This window comes from Phascolarctos cinereus, unplaced genomic scaffold, assembly GCF_003287225.1.
Source record: "Phascolarctos cinereus isolate Bilbo 61053 unplaced genomic scaffold, phaCin_HiC Scaffold_1;HRSCAF=81, whole genome shotgun sequence".
NCBI lineage: Eukaryota > Metazoa > Chordata > Mammalia > Diprotodontia > Phascolarctidae > Phascolarctos > Phascolarctos cinereus.
Window position 1 is genome coordinate 248,216,894 of NW_027555514.1, and position 14,773 is coordinate 248,231,666.

The 14,773-nt window shown below is 38.2% G+C and overlaps 1 long non-coding RNA gene across 1 annotated transcript in view; it reads right to left on the reverse strand.

The window, feature by feature from the left end:
• Positions 1 to 4,804: 4,804 nt before the first annotated feature.
• Positions 4,805 to 14,773, reverse strand: part of LOC110213228 (uncharacterized) — a 96,847-nt gene continuing 86,878 nt past the window's right edge. Inside the window, exon 3 of the long non-coding RNA XR_002325936.2 lies at positions 4,805 to 5,224. This is a non-coding gene — a long non-coding RNA (uncharacterized LOC110213228). The remainder of the gene's footprint in view (positions 5,225 to 14,773) is intronic.

The window sequence follows — 14,773 nt, forward strand, 5'->3', positions numbered from 1 at the left end:
AGTCTTTGGAGAATAATTTGCTAGAATCCATATGGGTATAACAGCTATCACTTATATAATGCTTAAAGATTTGCAAAGTCATTAGTAACTATTAATGGTAAATATTTAAATAGCATTTAAAGGTTTTGAAAGTATTTTATGTATATTATTTCATTTGACTCTCACAACAAGCCTGAGGTAGATGCTATTATCATCATCTCTGTTTTATAAAGGAGAAACAAGCTGAAAGAGGTTAATAGATTTGCCCAGATTCATACAGCTAGTAAGTACCTAAAGGAGGGATCTATGAGTCTAGTCACCTTATCTAAGAAGGAAATAAAGTGTATGTGGTATGGCTGGCTCTTTTTTTAGTCTTACTTAGCTCATCTTGCTACCACACTGATCACAAGCCATCCTTTTAATAATTCATACCAACAAGAATGCTGGTAACTGAGCCCACAACATAGGTTGTACTAGTCCATTGGTTTTTCAGCCATATTTTCCATAAAGCTCATGATAGTTTCCATCTTCTTGCCCCATGGGCATATGGACAAGTTCATAAGCATAACTATGTTGGCCAAGCTATTGCAAAGATTTAAGAATTTATGGAGTTTTGTGTAATGTAACACACACATGTAGCCTTGGGGTGAGCTTCCTTTCAAACAAAAAGAAAGTAGGTTAAATAATATTAAAATTCTGAGAAGTGGAGATGAGAGCTAAGGCTAAATTTCAAAAACAACTACTTCTATTGGCCAGCTTCCATTTTCCCTCCCTTTTACAAAGCTATTAAATATATGTCCAATCTGATATACAATTTATTCCTTAGTTAAAATTCTGAATCCAATATTCAGAATTAGTAATGACTGATGCCAAGTGGTAATTCAGCCAGGGTAGTCTAAAAAATATTTCCTGGATTAAGTCTTCTACAATGGACGCTTTAAAAGAAGATGGATATCTTGTTTTCAAATGAAAATAATGAAGATAAGCAGGCTGGTTGCTTTTGCTAGCAAAATCACATTACATATAGGCTGACATACTCAAAAGAATTTCTTTTAATTTTCCTACCTACAGGATGTCCCAAAAATCTTAGTGCAAAGCTAGGTGGTACAGTTTGATAGAACTCCAGGAAGTGAGGAAGATTCCAGTTCAGATTTGGCCTCTGCAGCATTTCCTATACGTCTTCTCTCTTTTTTTCCCCTGAATTCTTCATATTCATCATTTTTTAAATAATCACCAAACATTTGACAACAAGATGCAGTTAGGTGCCTCATTGATTGGAGCACTGGGCCCAGAGACAGGAAGACCTGAATTCAAATTCAGCCTCAGATGTTTGCAGTAACTATATGACCTTTGGTAAGTCACTTAGCCTCTGTTTGCCTGTTTCCTCATCTGTAAAATGGGGATAATAAGAGCACCTGCCTCCCCAGGTTATTGTGACTATCAAATAAAATTCTAATTATAAAGTGCTTAGCATAGCACTTGGCACATAAGTGCTATATAAATGTTAGCTCTTATTATTAGTTATTACATTAAGCTTAAAACTGCACTCAGATTTTTGGGCATCAGAGAAGTAGGAAAATTCTAAAAATCCATTAAACTCAAAACTGTAATAAGACCTTTGGACCATGCTGTGTATACTTTGGCTATATAATTCAATGTGAATGACCATTCTTAACCCAATAATACTTAACTGGTTTTTATGGCCAGCATAAGTTAAAGTGGTCTTTCGCAATACAGAAGTATTGAGGGATAGAAAGAGGGATGGCCTCAGATCAAGAAGACATGGGTTCAAATCTCATCTCTGACACATAGTAGGTTTGCAACTCTGGGCAAATCACTTACTTCTTGGTGCCCTAGGCAACTCTCTAAGACTCTAAGTTACAGCATTGGCTCTGATCTGGATGGGAACAGGGGATTTCCTAATTAGGGATTCTTGCCACCGACAAAATGGTAGTCAGATGGAATATGGGCTCTGATTTTGTTTAACTATATATCTTGTTATAATGGTTTTGTTTTCCCTTTTTCCCCTTTTTTCCTTTAAGAAAGGGGGAGTAGTATGAGAGGGAGAAACAATAAATGTTTGATAGTTGAAAAAAAAAAGTAAAGTCAAAACAAACACCCTTCTCTAATTCCTTCTCCCCACCCCCACATATCTAAGAGGCAGCATGACGTGGTGAGAGCATTCTGGGCTGGGAATCAGAAAGAACTGGGTTCAGGCCTATCCTCTGTCACTTAGCTATATGACACTCAGCAAATCACTTGATGTCTTGGGGGCAGCTAGGTGGTGAAGTGTATAGAGCTCTGGGCCTGGAGTCAGTAAGATCTGAGTTCAAATGTGGCCTCAGGCTCTCGCTAGCTAGGGTCCTGGACAAGTCAATTAACCTCTGTTTGCTTCAGTTTCCTCATCTATACAATGTGGATTATACCAGTTCTGTTGTTACCGAGTCATTTTCAGTTGCGTCGGGTGCTTCATGACTCCATTTGGGGTTTTCTTGGCAAAGATATTAGAGTGGTTTGCCATTTCCTTCTCCAGATCATTTATTTGACAGATGAGGAAACTAAAGCAAACAGGGTTAAGTGACTTGCCCAGAACCACACAGCTAAAAAGCATCTGAGGTCACATTTGAACTCAGGTCCTCCTGACCCCAGGGCCAACACTCTATTCACTGTGCCACCTAGCTGCCCCATATAGTACCTACCTTCTATAGTAGCGAGGGAAAAAAATGAGATAAAAATGTGTTAAGTGCTTAGCATATCACCTGACACGTAATAGGTGCTATATAAATATTGGCTATCATCATCGTTATTTTATTTACTATTAATATTGATAATTATTATTTATTATCTCTCTGAACCCCAGATAAGTCCCTACGACTTACTCTAATTCCTGATATTTGGTCCATCACTGGTGGAAAAAGTCCACATACCCAAAGTTTCTTGACTGTGTTCCCAACCCTGGGGATAGACAGCATGCTTTTATCAACATTGACTTTGAGGGCTGCACTCATATAGACTGGACTTTGACATTTTTGCAAACTGCTTGGCATAATTTACACTTTGCAAGATTTAATATCCCAGCAGCGAGCTGTGTAACAGGCACATGACTTCACCCATATCAACCGTGCTCATTGGCTTTCCTCTGAGGTTTCTTCTGAAAACTCTTCCAGATTCTTTAGAGCCCTCAAGAGATGTCCTAAGAGCTATTCATATTTTATAGTTGGCTATTTCAATTACTTTGAATTACTCCCTTTTGTTTTTTAGTTTTTTTGGGGGGGGGTTGTTTGTTTTTATTGTTTTGGTTTTTTGTTTGTTTTGTGTTTTGGCTTGGCGTTCCTGTTTTGTTTTCTAATCTAAATGCATTTGGAAGAGTTTGAGAAATATGGGGCCCCTTTAAGAGACTCTTTGGTCTAGTGGTCTGTGCCTTATCCAAATAATGACTTCGAAGTGTTGAAAACCTTTAGATATCTGCATGAGATTGCATAATATTTCTGAACTTTTGTAAACTAAAGAAAGCTATATAACTTGTCCAAGCTGCACAAGAATTGTAGGCAAAGTGTTAAATAAAAGCTACAGAGGTGAACAATCTTTTAGCATGGTCACTAGAGTATTCTTTCCCCTTGTTCTGTTCTTTTCTAGTTTTTTACTCTGTTTCTCCTTCTTTGTGCACCTTATTTTTGACTTTTGCAAGTAGATATTTACTGTGAAGACACAACAAAAACAGAACTATAAAATCCCCCCTTGCCAGTGCTTGGGAGTATACTGACCCCTGTATCACCTTAGTCCCTGGGAAGGAGTGGGCTTTGACATGACCACAGTTTCTACATAGCATTTGCTCCACCAAATTCACTTCAGTGTTGAATGGGGGAGATGAATCTGCATCTCTGCTACTTGTGGCTTGTGCCATGCAGGTTGCTCTGAGCATCGTTACCATGTGGCATCTGTTAAATCACAACAGGAACTCCAGCTCCTAGATTTTTGGTAGTTTGGTCCAGTGACCTTTCAAAACTCACCAGATCATGGCCATCCCCAACTGCTTATTCCTTAAACATGGAGGACAAATGCAAAGAGGCAGAGATTGGAAACTAGTATCCTCAGGTTGAGGATCTCTCCCAGTTGAGAGAGAGAGGGAGAGAGAGAGAGAGAGAGAGAGAGAGAGAGAGAGAGAGAAGAGAGAGAGAAGAGAGAGAGAGAGAGAGAGAGAGAGGGAGAGAGAGAGAGAGAGAGAGAGAGAGAGAGAGAGAGAGAGAGAGAGAGAGAGAGAGAGAGAGACAGAGAGGGAGGGAGGGAGGAGGGAGGGAGGGAGGGAGGAGAGGAGGGAGAGGAGAGAGAGAGAGAGAGAGAGAGAGAGAGAGAGAGAGAGAGAGAGATAAAAAGAACAGCAAGCAGTAGCTTGCTTTTCAGCAACAAAGAGAATCAGAAACTATCAATGATAAGGGTGTATGTATTATGTATGTTTGTGTGTGTGTGTGTGTGTGTGTGTATGTATGTGTGTATGTATGTATGTATTTTTAAGGCTGGACCTACTGGTGTTGAAATTCCCACCTCCACTGATTTGAATCAGCAACTTGCTGGGAGTTCCTATAATTTAAAGAACCTGCCCAATATTGTCAGAGGTAGTACCTAGACCCAGGTCTTCCTGACTCCCAGGCTGGTACTTGGTTATCTACTCACCACTTCCAAATGTCTCTCAGTGATGACACAGGGACATTAAATCTAGTAATTTCATTTCAACCAGTATGTCCAACATAGCCTAACCTTGTATATGAGTAGAAAAGTTGAGACTGTGGCATTTAAAAATTTCGAGAGATATAGTTTCTGGGTAATTTAATCATTTTATTAGTAAGCCTAGCGTATTTATTAATAAAAGGATTTCAGTAGCCCTGTCAAGTGCCAAAGACCCCTCATGGGTGGTGGGCTCACAGTTTGTATACTCTTGGAAGAGCAAGTGTTCCCAAGGGTGGCAATCAATTCTGCTTGGTAACAATCAATGAGACAATGAATATCACAATGAGTGGCTGGGCTATATTACAATGAGAGTCTTGGGGTATTGAACTGGCTCACTCAAATCTTGGTCAAAGAGACTTACCAATTTCCATACCACCTGTCTGATGAAAGGGAGAATCAATAATTTTTCAAGCTTGAGTAGGAATCTTCCCATTAGCCTAAACTTAGGATTTCTTTTGCTGTCTGGTTAGATCTTGGCCTGGGTAAATCTTTGAGAAAGCTTTTCAACACCAGTTGGTTTCTGGATGAGGAAAAAGAAAAGGGAAAAAAAAGCATTAGTTCCAGTACAATAACTAGCTATTAAGTACAAGAGACAAATAATCATTTCTCTCACTACCTAGCAATTAATTGGTTGATATCTTTCTCCCAGTCCCTGGGGTGTCTCTTTCTCCTTCTTTAACACTTTCTTAAAATGAGCAATGATATGGACAAATTGTAGGCCACAAGAAATGGAAGAGAGAAGGCTTTAAAAATCACCCATAAAATTGACAATCTGCCACCAAATAAGCTACTTTGTTAATTATTAGTATTTATTAGGCTTGTTTTGTTAGTACAGGAATTCTTAATCTTCTTGCATCATGGACCCTTCTGGCATTTGGTAGTCTGGTGAAACCTACGGACTCCTGAGAATATATTGGAATTCATAAAAGAAAACATAGGATTACCAAAATAACAAATTATATTAAAATACTTAGTTTTTTTAAAACAAATTCACACACCTCAGATTAAGAACCCCTATTTTAGAGGTTCCTACTTGCATGTTGTTTTACTTATTGTTAAATATCTCTAATAAACATTTATCAATATGCCAGTGATCACTGTCTGTTTACTATCCCATTAAGGCTGTGTAGCGTCTTGTTTGTTGAGTTGTTCAGTTGTGTCTGACTCTTTGTGACCCCACTTGAGGTTTTCCTGGCAGAGATAATAGAGTGGTTTGCCATTTCCTTCTTCAGCCCATTTTTACAGATGAGGAAACTGAGGTGAACAGGGTTAAGTGACTTACTCAGGGTCACACAGCTAGTGAGTATCTGAGGCTGGGTTTGAACTCAGGAAGATGTCTTACTGGCTGCAAGCGTGGAATTCAATCTGCTGTACTACATTGCCTTCAAGATTATCTCAGAGAGTACCAGATCAATTCAGTAAACATGTTTTGAGCACCTACTGTGTGTAATGCCCTGTTGCAAGTGCTGATTCAGATAAAAGGAAAATTAAGACAAAGCCTTTGCCCTCAACAGGCTTATAATGTAATGGGCGACAGGAAAAAAGTCACAAATGTAATACAAAGTGAAATGCTAACGTAGCTAAATGTAGGTAGGTGTCAAAGTAGACAGCTCCCAGCCTGAAGTCAGGAAGGCTCATCTTCCTATGTTCAAAGCTGGCCTCAGGACCTTCCTAGCTGTGTTACCTTGGGCAAGTCACTTAACCCTGGTTGCCTCAGTTTTCCTCATCTGTCAAATGACCTGGAGAAGGAAATGGCAAACCACTCTAGTATCTTTGCCAAGAAAGCTCCAAATGGGATCACAAAGAGTTGGAAATGACTGAACAATAGCAGTGTGCCAGGCACTGTGTTAGTCATTGGGATTACAGCTTCCTCCCTCAAGAAAAAAAAAAAGCAAATATAATCCCTGCCTTAACTTCACTCACAGGTGACATATTACAAATCAAGCAGATTGAAAAACAAAACACTCAAGTAGATTACTTTCCTAGACAGCTTTGAATTTCTTTGCTTAACATCTTGAAGCAGCCTTACTTCAGAATCTCTAATACACTATTGTTATTGGCTGTAGATTCCACTTCCCCCACCCTCCACCTTCCCCCAACGAAGGGCAGTTCAGTAACTCTCCTCTGTAGGTTATTAGGTGGACACAGGTATCTTCTGGAAGAAACTGCTATCTAATTCTGAGTGAGTTTGCTTCTTGAAATGTGCAGGGAAGTTGTCTTCCTCCTTCTGCTGACTCTTCCCACCCCCACCCCCATACTAAATGAACCACCATTGTAATGTTCACTGTAATTTCCTGGAAGACTTGGTGACAAACTCTCCCTCTCTGTTCCCTCCCTCCCTCCCCCTAGCTTTTGGTTAGCTTCCAATATAGAATACTTGAATTAAATTTGCCTCCACTAGACTTTACCCTTTAACTGCATCCTTCTATCTTCCTGGTATTTGGATTACAAAGAATCCCTAAATGATTTCATTATATTTCAGAGCATGGCTACTACTGTCTGTAGTTACAAATTTTTCTAGTCTTGATTATATTCATGTAGAGTACAAGGCAAAAAATTACAAGTTTTTATTTGCAGGTATTATCATGGAATATCCTATCATGTTGTATGTCATAGGAGAATAAACATTTACAATCCTTTTTGTGTGCCTTCTATTCTCCCATGTCAGTCATGACTTCATATCTAAGACATAATTATCCAAATTTGTAATTTAATAGTCTTTCAGACCTTATTTCTACCACAATTATTTCTGGTCAGCTGCTCTTTAAATTATATTTCAACCATTTTACATCCCTGATCATCTATCTATGAGAAGGAACAGTTTATTTCAGGAAGAAACTAACAAAGACATAGATGTTCAGCCTTTAAAGCAAGGAAGCTGTCCACAAGCCATACATGGGTAAACAGTTTCATTATTTATCTGTAATGTCAAAGCTGGTCTGGCCCAGAAAGGCAACATAAACTATATTTCTGGTGACTCCTCCATCCTATCCAGAAATCCACAGAGGGATCCCTGGGACCCTACCGTGATTCTGGGATGTTCTGGTGAAGCTCAGAGGGCTGATTACAAGCAGCTGCTCCTGGAGCCTTCAGGTAGTACCAGTGCTCCCTGCCTGAACTCTGATACATCCAGGGCCAGCCAGTCTCAGCCTTCTCCTAGTCAGAACAGAGGGTTTTTGGGGAGTTGGGGAGTTTGAAAAGGTTCTAGCACGTGGCCCTCCTGCCCTAACCATGCTGTATACATAGCTTAGCCTTTCCTAGACATGTGGCTGGCTGCCTGAAGCCAACAGAACTGCCTGAGGGTGATCAAGGTGGACCCCTCCCAGCTTTCCAAGAGATTCCAGAGCCTAATGTTGACCCAAACCCAATAGAGGATGAACTTTACCCTAGCATAGCAGAGAGATGTGGTCCAATCCAGGCTGGGGCCATTTCTGCACCTGTGGCCCAAGTGAGGCAGAACAGTTCTAGTCAAAATCCAGCTCAAGCAAGCCCTGAACTTGATGGTGGGAACCCAGCACAGGATTGATGCACAAATCCAAAAGGAGGAAGGAAGGACTTCAGATGAATCCTACAGGAGAAAGATCAAAAAGTCCTGCGACAAGTGGGGGGCCCCCAGACTGAATTAAGGTCAGAAGCTTCTCTGAAGTCCCTTTAGGAGGGGGCTAGACTGGACCACCATACTCAATTTGACTAAAGTTTGACATTCTCCCCCCCCAAAAAAAAATCCTTGAGCAAACCAAGAAAATTTCTGACCATCAAGAAGAAAAAATAAGTTGGTTTGAGAAATGTCTGGAGGTAAACCCAAAAGATGACCCAGAAGTCCAGGTAATGCCTCAATAAAAAAATTGTCTTGACCACAAAGATTGCAAATGTATCTGGAAGAAATGAAGCAATGACTACAGAATGGAAAAGACAGGGAGGAAAGACCGGTGAAGAAAGCTGATACCTTGGAACAGATGGTAGAAGACTTCATTCAAGAAATGAATACCCTGAAAATTAGAATGGCTGGCTAGAAAACAATGAATCAGCAATACAACATGAAATATAAAAATAAAATAAAAAAGGAAAAAAAGAAAATGTGAGAAAATATATCAAAAACAACTGACTTGGAAAAGAGATAGGTTTAGAATTTTCTGACCATCTAAGATTATAATCAGAAAAAAATTCTAAATGCTGTATTTCAGAAAATATAAATGAAAATTGGCCAGAACTTATAGAATCAGAGAGCAGAATGAAAACAGAAAGAATCCAACAGTCACCTCCTAAAAGAAACCCCAAAATGAAAACTTCCAGGAATATCATAAGCCAAAATCCAGAGCTTCCAGGTTAAAAAAAAATACACTACAAGCAGCCAAAAAGCAGTTCAAATACCAAATGTCCAAAATAAGGATTACACAGGTTTTAGCAGCTGCCAAAATAAAATGAGAAGAGTTTGGATTGTTGTATTCCAAGAGTCAAGAAATGAAGTTTTAGAGCCATGGAAAACCTATTTAGCAAAACTAAGTCTAATCTACAGTGGGGGAAAATAAATTTTTAATGAAATAGAGGATTCCCAAGTATTCCTGATGAAAAGGCCAGAGGGGAAACAGACATTTGGAAATGGAAAGGCAGGTGCCAAGAGAAATATAGAAAGATATGTGTATCTGTATAATTGAAAGAAATATATGAGGGTGGATTGTTTACATGTTAACAGGGAAATGAAAGACAGATGTTTTATGAGAATCCTCATATCTTTAATTATCAGAAAAAAGTTTAAATGACAAAGGTCTGTGAGTGGTTCACTTTTGTCTTAGGAAGAGACAGGTAGGAGGGACAGGAGTCTACTAGGGAGGAAAGAAGGAAGAAATGAAAGAAAATCATTATTGCATAACAGAGGTGCATACTATAAAGTGTGTGTGTGTGTATGTGTGTGCATGCGCACGTGTGTGTGTGTGTGTGTGTGTGTGTGTGTGTGTGTGTGTCTCCCTCTCTCCCTCCACTCTTCCCTCTCCCTCTCCTGGGAGGAAGGGTGGTCCCATGAAGCTCACTCTCATTTGAAACAGATAAGATAAAAAAAGTAGAAAAGTAAAAAGTAATTACACAACCTTGCCTTCCCTCTCCTGCCAGATCTTGGCAAAGACATACATTAAATTCGAAAGGGAAAAAGGGACAGGGTGAGAAGGGGATAGAGAAGAGTCTAAGAGGGAAAGTAGGGTAGGTAAGGGAATAGTTGAAAGTGAAACAAAATAGAAAAGTTAGAGGGAGGAATGTGAAGGCATGATTAGAAGGAAAAGGAAGAAAGAGGAAAACTCTGGATGAGAGGTGGGATGAGGAGAAGAGAAGAGCTACAATAAGAAAGGCTGTTTGATTTAGAAGATTACATTTGTCTGGTCACTTTTCTTTATTCTTCCACTTTCTTCTCTGAAGAGTGAAGTACAAGTAAAGAATGTACAGAAATAAAGAAAGGACAGGATAGAGGGAGATTTACAACAATCATAATTATGAATGACACTGGAGTGAGGTCACCCATAAAATAGAAGAGGACAGCAGGAGGGAAAGGGCACAGTATATTAGCAGCAGATCTCAAATAGTACAAGAAGCAGGAATCATTAAAATGACGTAGCACTGATTTAAAAAAAGAGAATTTAATCAGTAGAACAAATTAGGTACACAAGATGCAGAAGCAAAGTAGTATGGTGTTAAGTAAACCCAAAGATAACAATTACTTGACAAAAACTACTGGGAAAACTGGACATCACTGGGGCAGAAAGTCATAGATCGACACTTCACAGAATACACCAAGATAAGCATGGACACATGACTTATTTGTAAAAGGTCACATCATAAATTTTTAAGAGGAGCAAGGAAGAAGGACTCTTTTCAATCAATGGAAAGGGGAGGCATTCATGATTAAACAAATGAGCAAATGATAAAGGATCCCACAAGATAAAAGGGAAAATGTTGATTAAATAAAATTTTACAAGCTATTGCATGATCCAATCTATCATACTAAAATTAGAAAGGAAGTAGATAACTAGAAAAAAAATCTTCGCTACAAGTTTCCTGATAAAGGTCACATTTCTAAGATATATAAGGAACTGATTCAAGTATATAAAATTAAAGGGTATTTCTCAATTTGAGAGCTTTGATGAATGAAATGAGAACCCACAAGTCCAAAAGAATGAAAGATGAAAAATTCCACTTTACCTTTGGATAGAGGGATGTTGAACTTAAAATGGCTAATGTGGGATTTCCCTGCCTGGATTTGTAAATATATGTCAGATTTGTTTATATTGTTTTTAATTATTAAATTTTATTTTTAATTTATAGAATAAAACAAGCATTTCCATGACAGTATAATAAAAAGATGATTGCACATGAAACTGCAAATCTGCTATGCACAACTTGCTATTCCTTTCAAATATGCAACAATATTATCATGTAAATTTCTTTTTTTTTTCTTCCCTACACCCCTGCCCTAGAGATGGCTACCATTAGACACAAATAGATATATTATATAAGTAAAATTATTCTATACACCTACTTATCAATTATTTCTCTGGGTGCAGATAGCATCTTTCTCTTCATGTCCTTTATAGTTATTTTTCATATTTATAATAGTCAAAATAACTTATTCATTCAAAGTTATTCTTAAAACAATAGTACTGCTACTGTATACGATGTTCTCTTGGTTCTGCTCATTTCACTTCTCAGTCTTTCCATGTTTTTTCTAAAATCATCGAGCTCGTCACTTCTTATAGCACAGTAGTATTCCCTCACAACTGTATACCACAAGTTGTTTAGCCATTCCCCAGCTGATGGGCATCACTGCAGTTTACAATTCTTTGCCATCGGAAAGAGAGCTGCTTATAGATTCTTTTCCTTTTCCCCTAATTATCTTCATAAATAGACCAAGTAGTGGCATTGCTGGATCAAAGAGGAGTACAATTCTTGATTGTTCTCCAAAATGGTTGGAGTAGTTCCCAATTCCACCAACAATATCATTTTAACCAATTTGATAGGTATGAAAATGATATCTCAAGGTTGTTTTAATTTGCATTTCCCTAATCAATAATTATTTAGGGAATTTTTTACATGACGATAAATTGTTTTGATTTCTTCATCAGAAAACTGCCATTGACCAATTTATCAATTGGGGAATGACTCATATTCTTATTAATTTGCAATGTTCTGTATATATTTTAGATAGGAGACCTTTATCTGATAAATTGGCTATAAAAAATTCCCCAATTTTGTGTTTTCCTTCTGATCTTGACTACATTTGTTTTATTTGTACAAACCTTTTTTTAATGTAATCAAAATTATCTTAGTTTTTTAATTGTTCAATTGGGGGATATTGAGGGGGGACAAAGTAACTAAAATAATTCATTTGGAAAACAGAAAATTAAAAAAACTCAAATAGTATAGCACACACACACACACACAAAGGCAAGAAGAGTGTAACACTTCACCAACATCAATTAGACTTAGCCTGTACCTTTTTTTTTCAAATTCAATTGCTTTTCTAGAATCAAATGCCCTATCTATGCCTTCTTCCTTGGCCGCACCAGTTTCTAATTGCCTTTATTCCTCCAAGCTCATCTAATAACAGTAATGGTAATAAAAATAGAAAATTTGCTTGATGATGTCATCACCTCCTATGGATTTAACTATCATCTCTTTGCAGATGATTCTCAGATCTCTTTCCTGATCTCATCTGGCTTCTATAACTATTGGATATCTTGAAATAAATGTCCCATAGAATCTTAAACTCAATGTGTCTGAAACTGTATCCATTACCTTTCCCCGAAAGCCTCTGTTCTTCTGGACTTCTCTATTATTGTCAAGAGCATGACCATTGTCCCAGCAACCCAGGCTCTCAACTTTGATGTCATATTTGATTCCTTATTCTTATCTCCTATATCTGATCTGTTGCCAGATCCTGTCAATTACAGCTTTGCAATATCTCTTGTATTTGCCCCCTTCTTTCCTATGATGCTACCATCACCTTGGTATAGACTTTCATTTCCTTATTCTTGGACTACTGCAATGCCTGCTGGTTGATTCTCTGCCTCAAGTCTCTTCCTGTTTTAGTTCATCTTCCACTCAGCTTTCAAAGTCATTCCTAAAGTGCGGGTCTCCCCCCCATCTCTCTGTCTCTGTCTCTCTCTGTCTCTCTTTGTCTCTGTCTCCAGTAAACCCCATCCAAAATCAAATCTAAAGTCCTCTGTTTGCCTTCTAAAGCCCATCATAACTTGACCTCTTCTTACTTTTCTACTCTTTTGACATCTTACTCCCCTCCCTGTATGCTATATTTCAGTGACAATGACCTTCTTCCTGTAGCTTTCAGAAAACACTCTCATCTCCTGACTCCAATGTGGTTTTCCATGGCTGTCCCAAAAGCTTGGAATGTTCTCCCTCCTAGTTTCCTCTTTCTAGCTTCTTTAAAACCTCACAAAATTCCACCTTCTGCAAGGAGCCTTTACTGGCTACTCTTAATTTTTGTGCCTTCCCTCTGAGATTCTCTCCAATTAATTTCTCTGCATAATATCTTGTTTGTGCACAGTTCTTAACATGTTGTCTCCTCCATTAGATTTTGAGTTCCTTAAGGGCATGGGTTGTCTTTTTGTCTGTCTTTGTATCTTCACCTCTTAGCACAGTACCTGGGAGATAGGTGTTTAGTAAATGTTTCTTGGAGGAATACTCTTGAAACAACAAAACACATTTATGGATACAAAGTATCATTATCTAACTTGATCCTCACAGCCATCCCAGGTTATCTCCAATTTGTGCAATTTGACTAATGATACATGCCTAGCAAACAGAGCCAGGATTCAAATTCATTTCTTCCTACTTCAAGTCCAGAGTGCTTTCCATGATACCATGATGCCTCTGTGTATTTGAAAGCTATTAGTCAGAAACATAGACGGCCAGGACATTCTTTTTAATGGAGCTAATCTAAATTCATATTTGCATTGAGGCAAATACATGTGCATCCTGATTTACTCCTTCAAATGATTTTCTTTTTGAATTTCCAACTGTATTGATGTGTTTTTATTTTTATATAGCCTAAATTTTCAAACACATCCTTCCCTTTTCCCAGCCCAGCAAACCATGTCTTGTATAAGGAATAAAAAAAAAAAAGAGGAGAAAAAGCAGTTCAGCAAAAAGTATCAACTAGGGGCAGCTAGGTGGCGCAGTGAATAGAGCATTGGCCCTGGATTCAGGAGGACCTGAGTTCAAATGAGGCTTCAGACACATAACACTTACTAGCTGTGTGACCCTGGGCAAGTCATTTAACCCCATTGCCTAGCTTAAATAAAAGCATCAACTAAATCTAATAGTATATTCCATGTTCCACACCCATAGTCCCCCACTTCTAAAAATAAGGTACATACATTTCTCATCTCTTCCCTTGGATTAAACTTCGTCATTACTATTACACATCATTATTTTATTTTTAAAGTCTGAGTCCAGATTTCTTAAAAAGTTAATTTATTTTCAATTCATGGAACAAAACAAGCATTTCCACGACAGTATAATAAAAAGGTGATTACACATAAAACTGCAAATTTACCACTTGCTATTTGCTCCAAATATACAACAAAGTTATATAATTTTTTTCTTCCCTCCCCCTTGCATATTTATGCATGCACACACACACAGGCATACACACACACATATATGCATATATGTGTATGTATGTATTTTTCTGGTGCTGCCAACTTATTCTTCATCCATTCATATAAGTTTGCCCATGCTTCTCTAAATTTTCCATATCCATTATGTTTATTCTGCTTTAGGAATAATATGTCCAATTTGGCTAGACTGGAGAATTACGGCTAGAAAGCCAAGTATTTTCCCTCCCACTGTCTTCCCATTCACCCTCATGGGTGGGTGCACATAGCCTGGAAACTGTCATCACCATTGCTCCACTATCTATTGAGAGTGAGGGGGTCTGGCATGTTTGCTATTTGTGCCATCTGCATCACTTCTCTCGATTAACACAGACAATAGAGAGTTGGCTATACATTTAAAGTTAAAGATGGCCAAATAATGGTGAATGACAGCAGTGAGTGGAATCAGAATA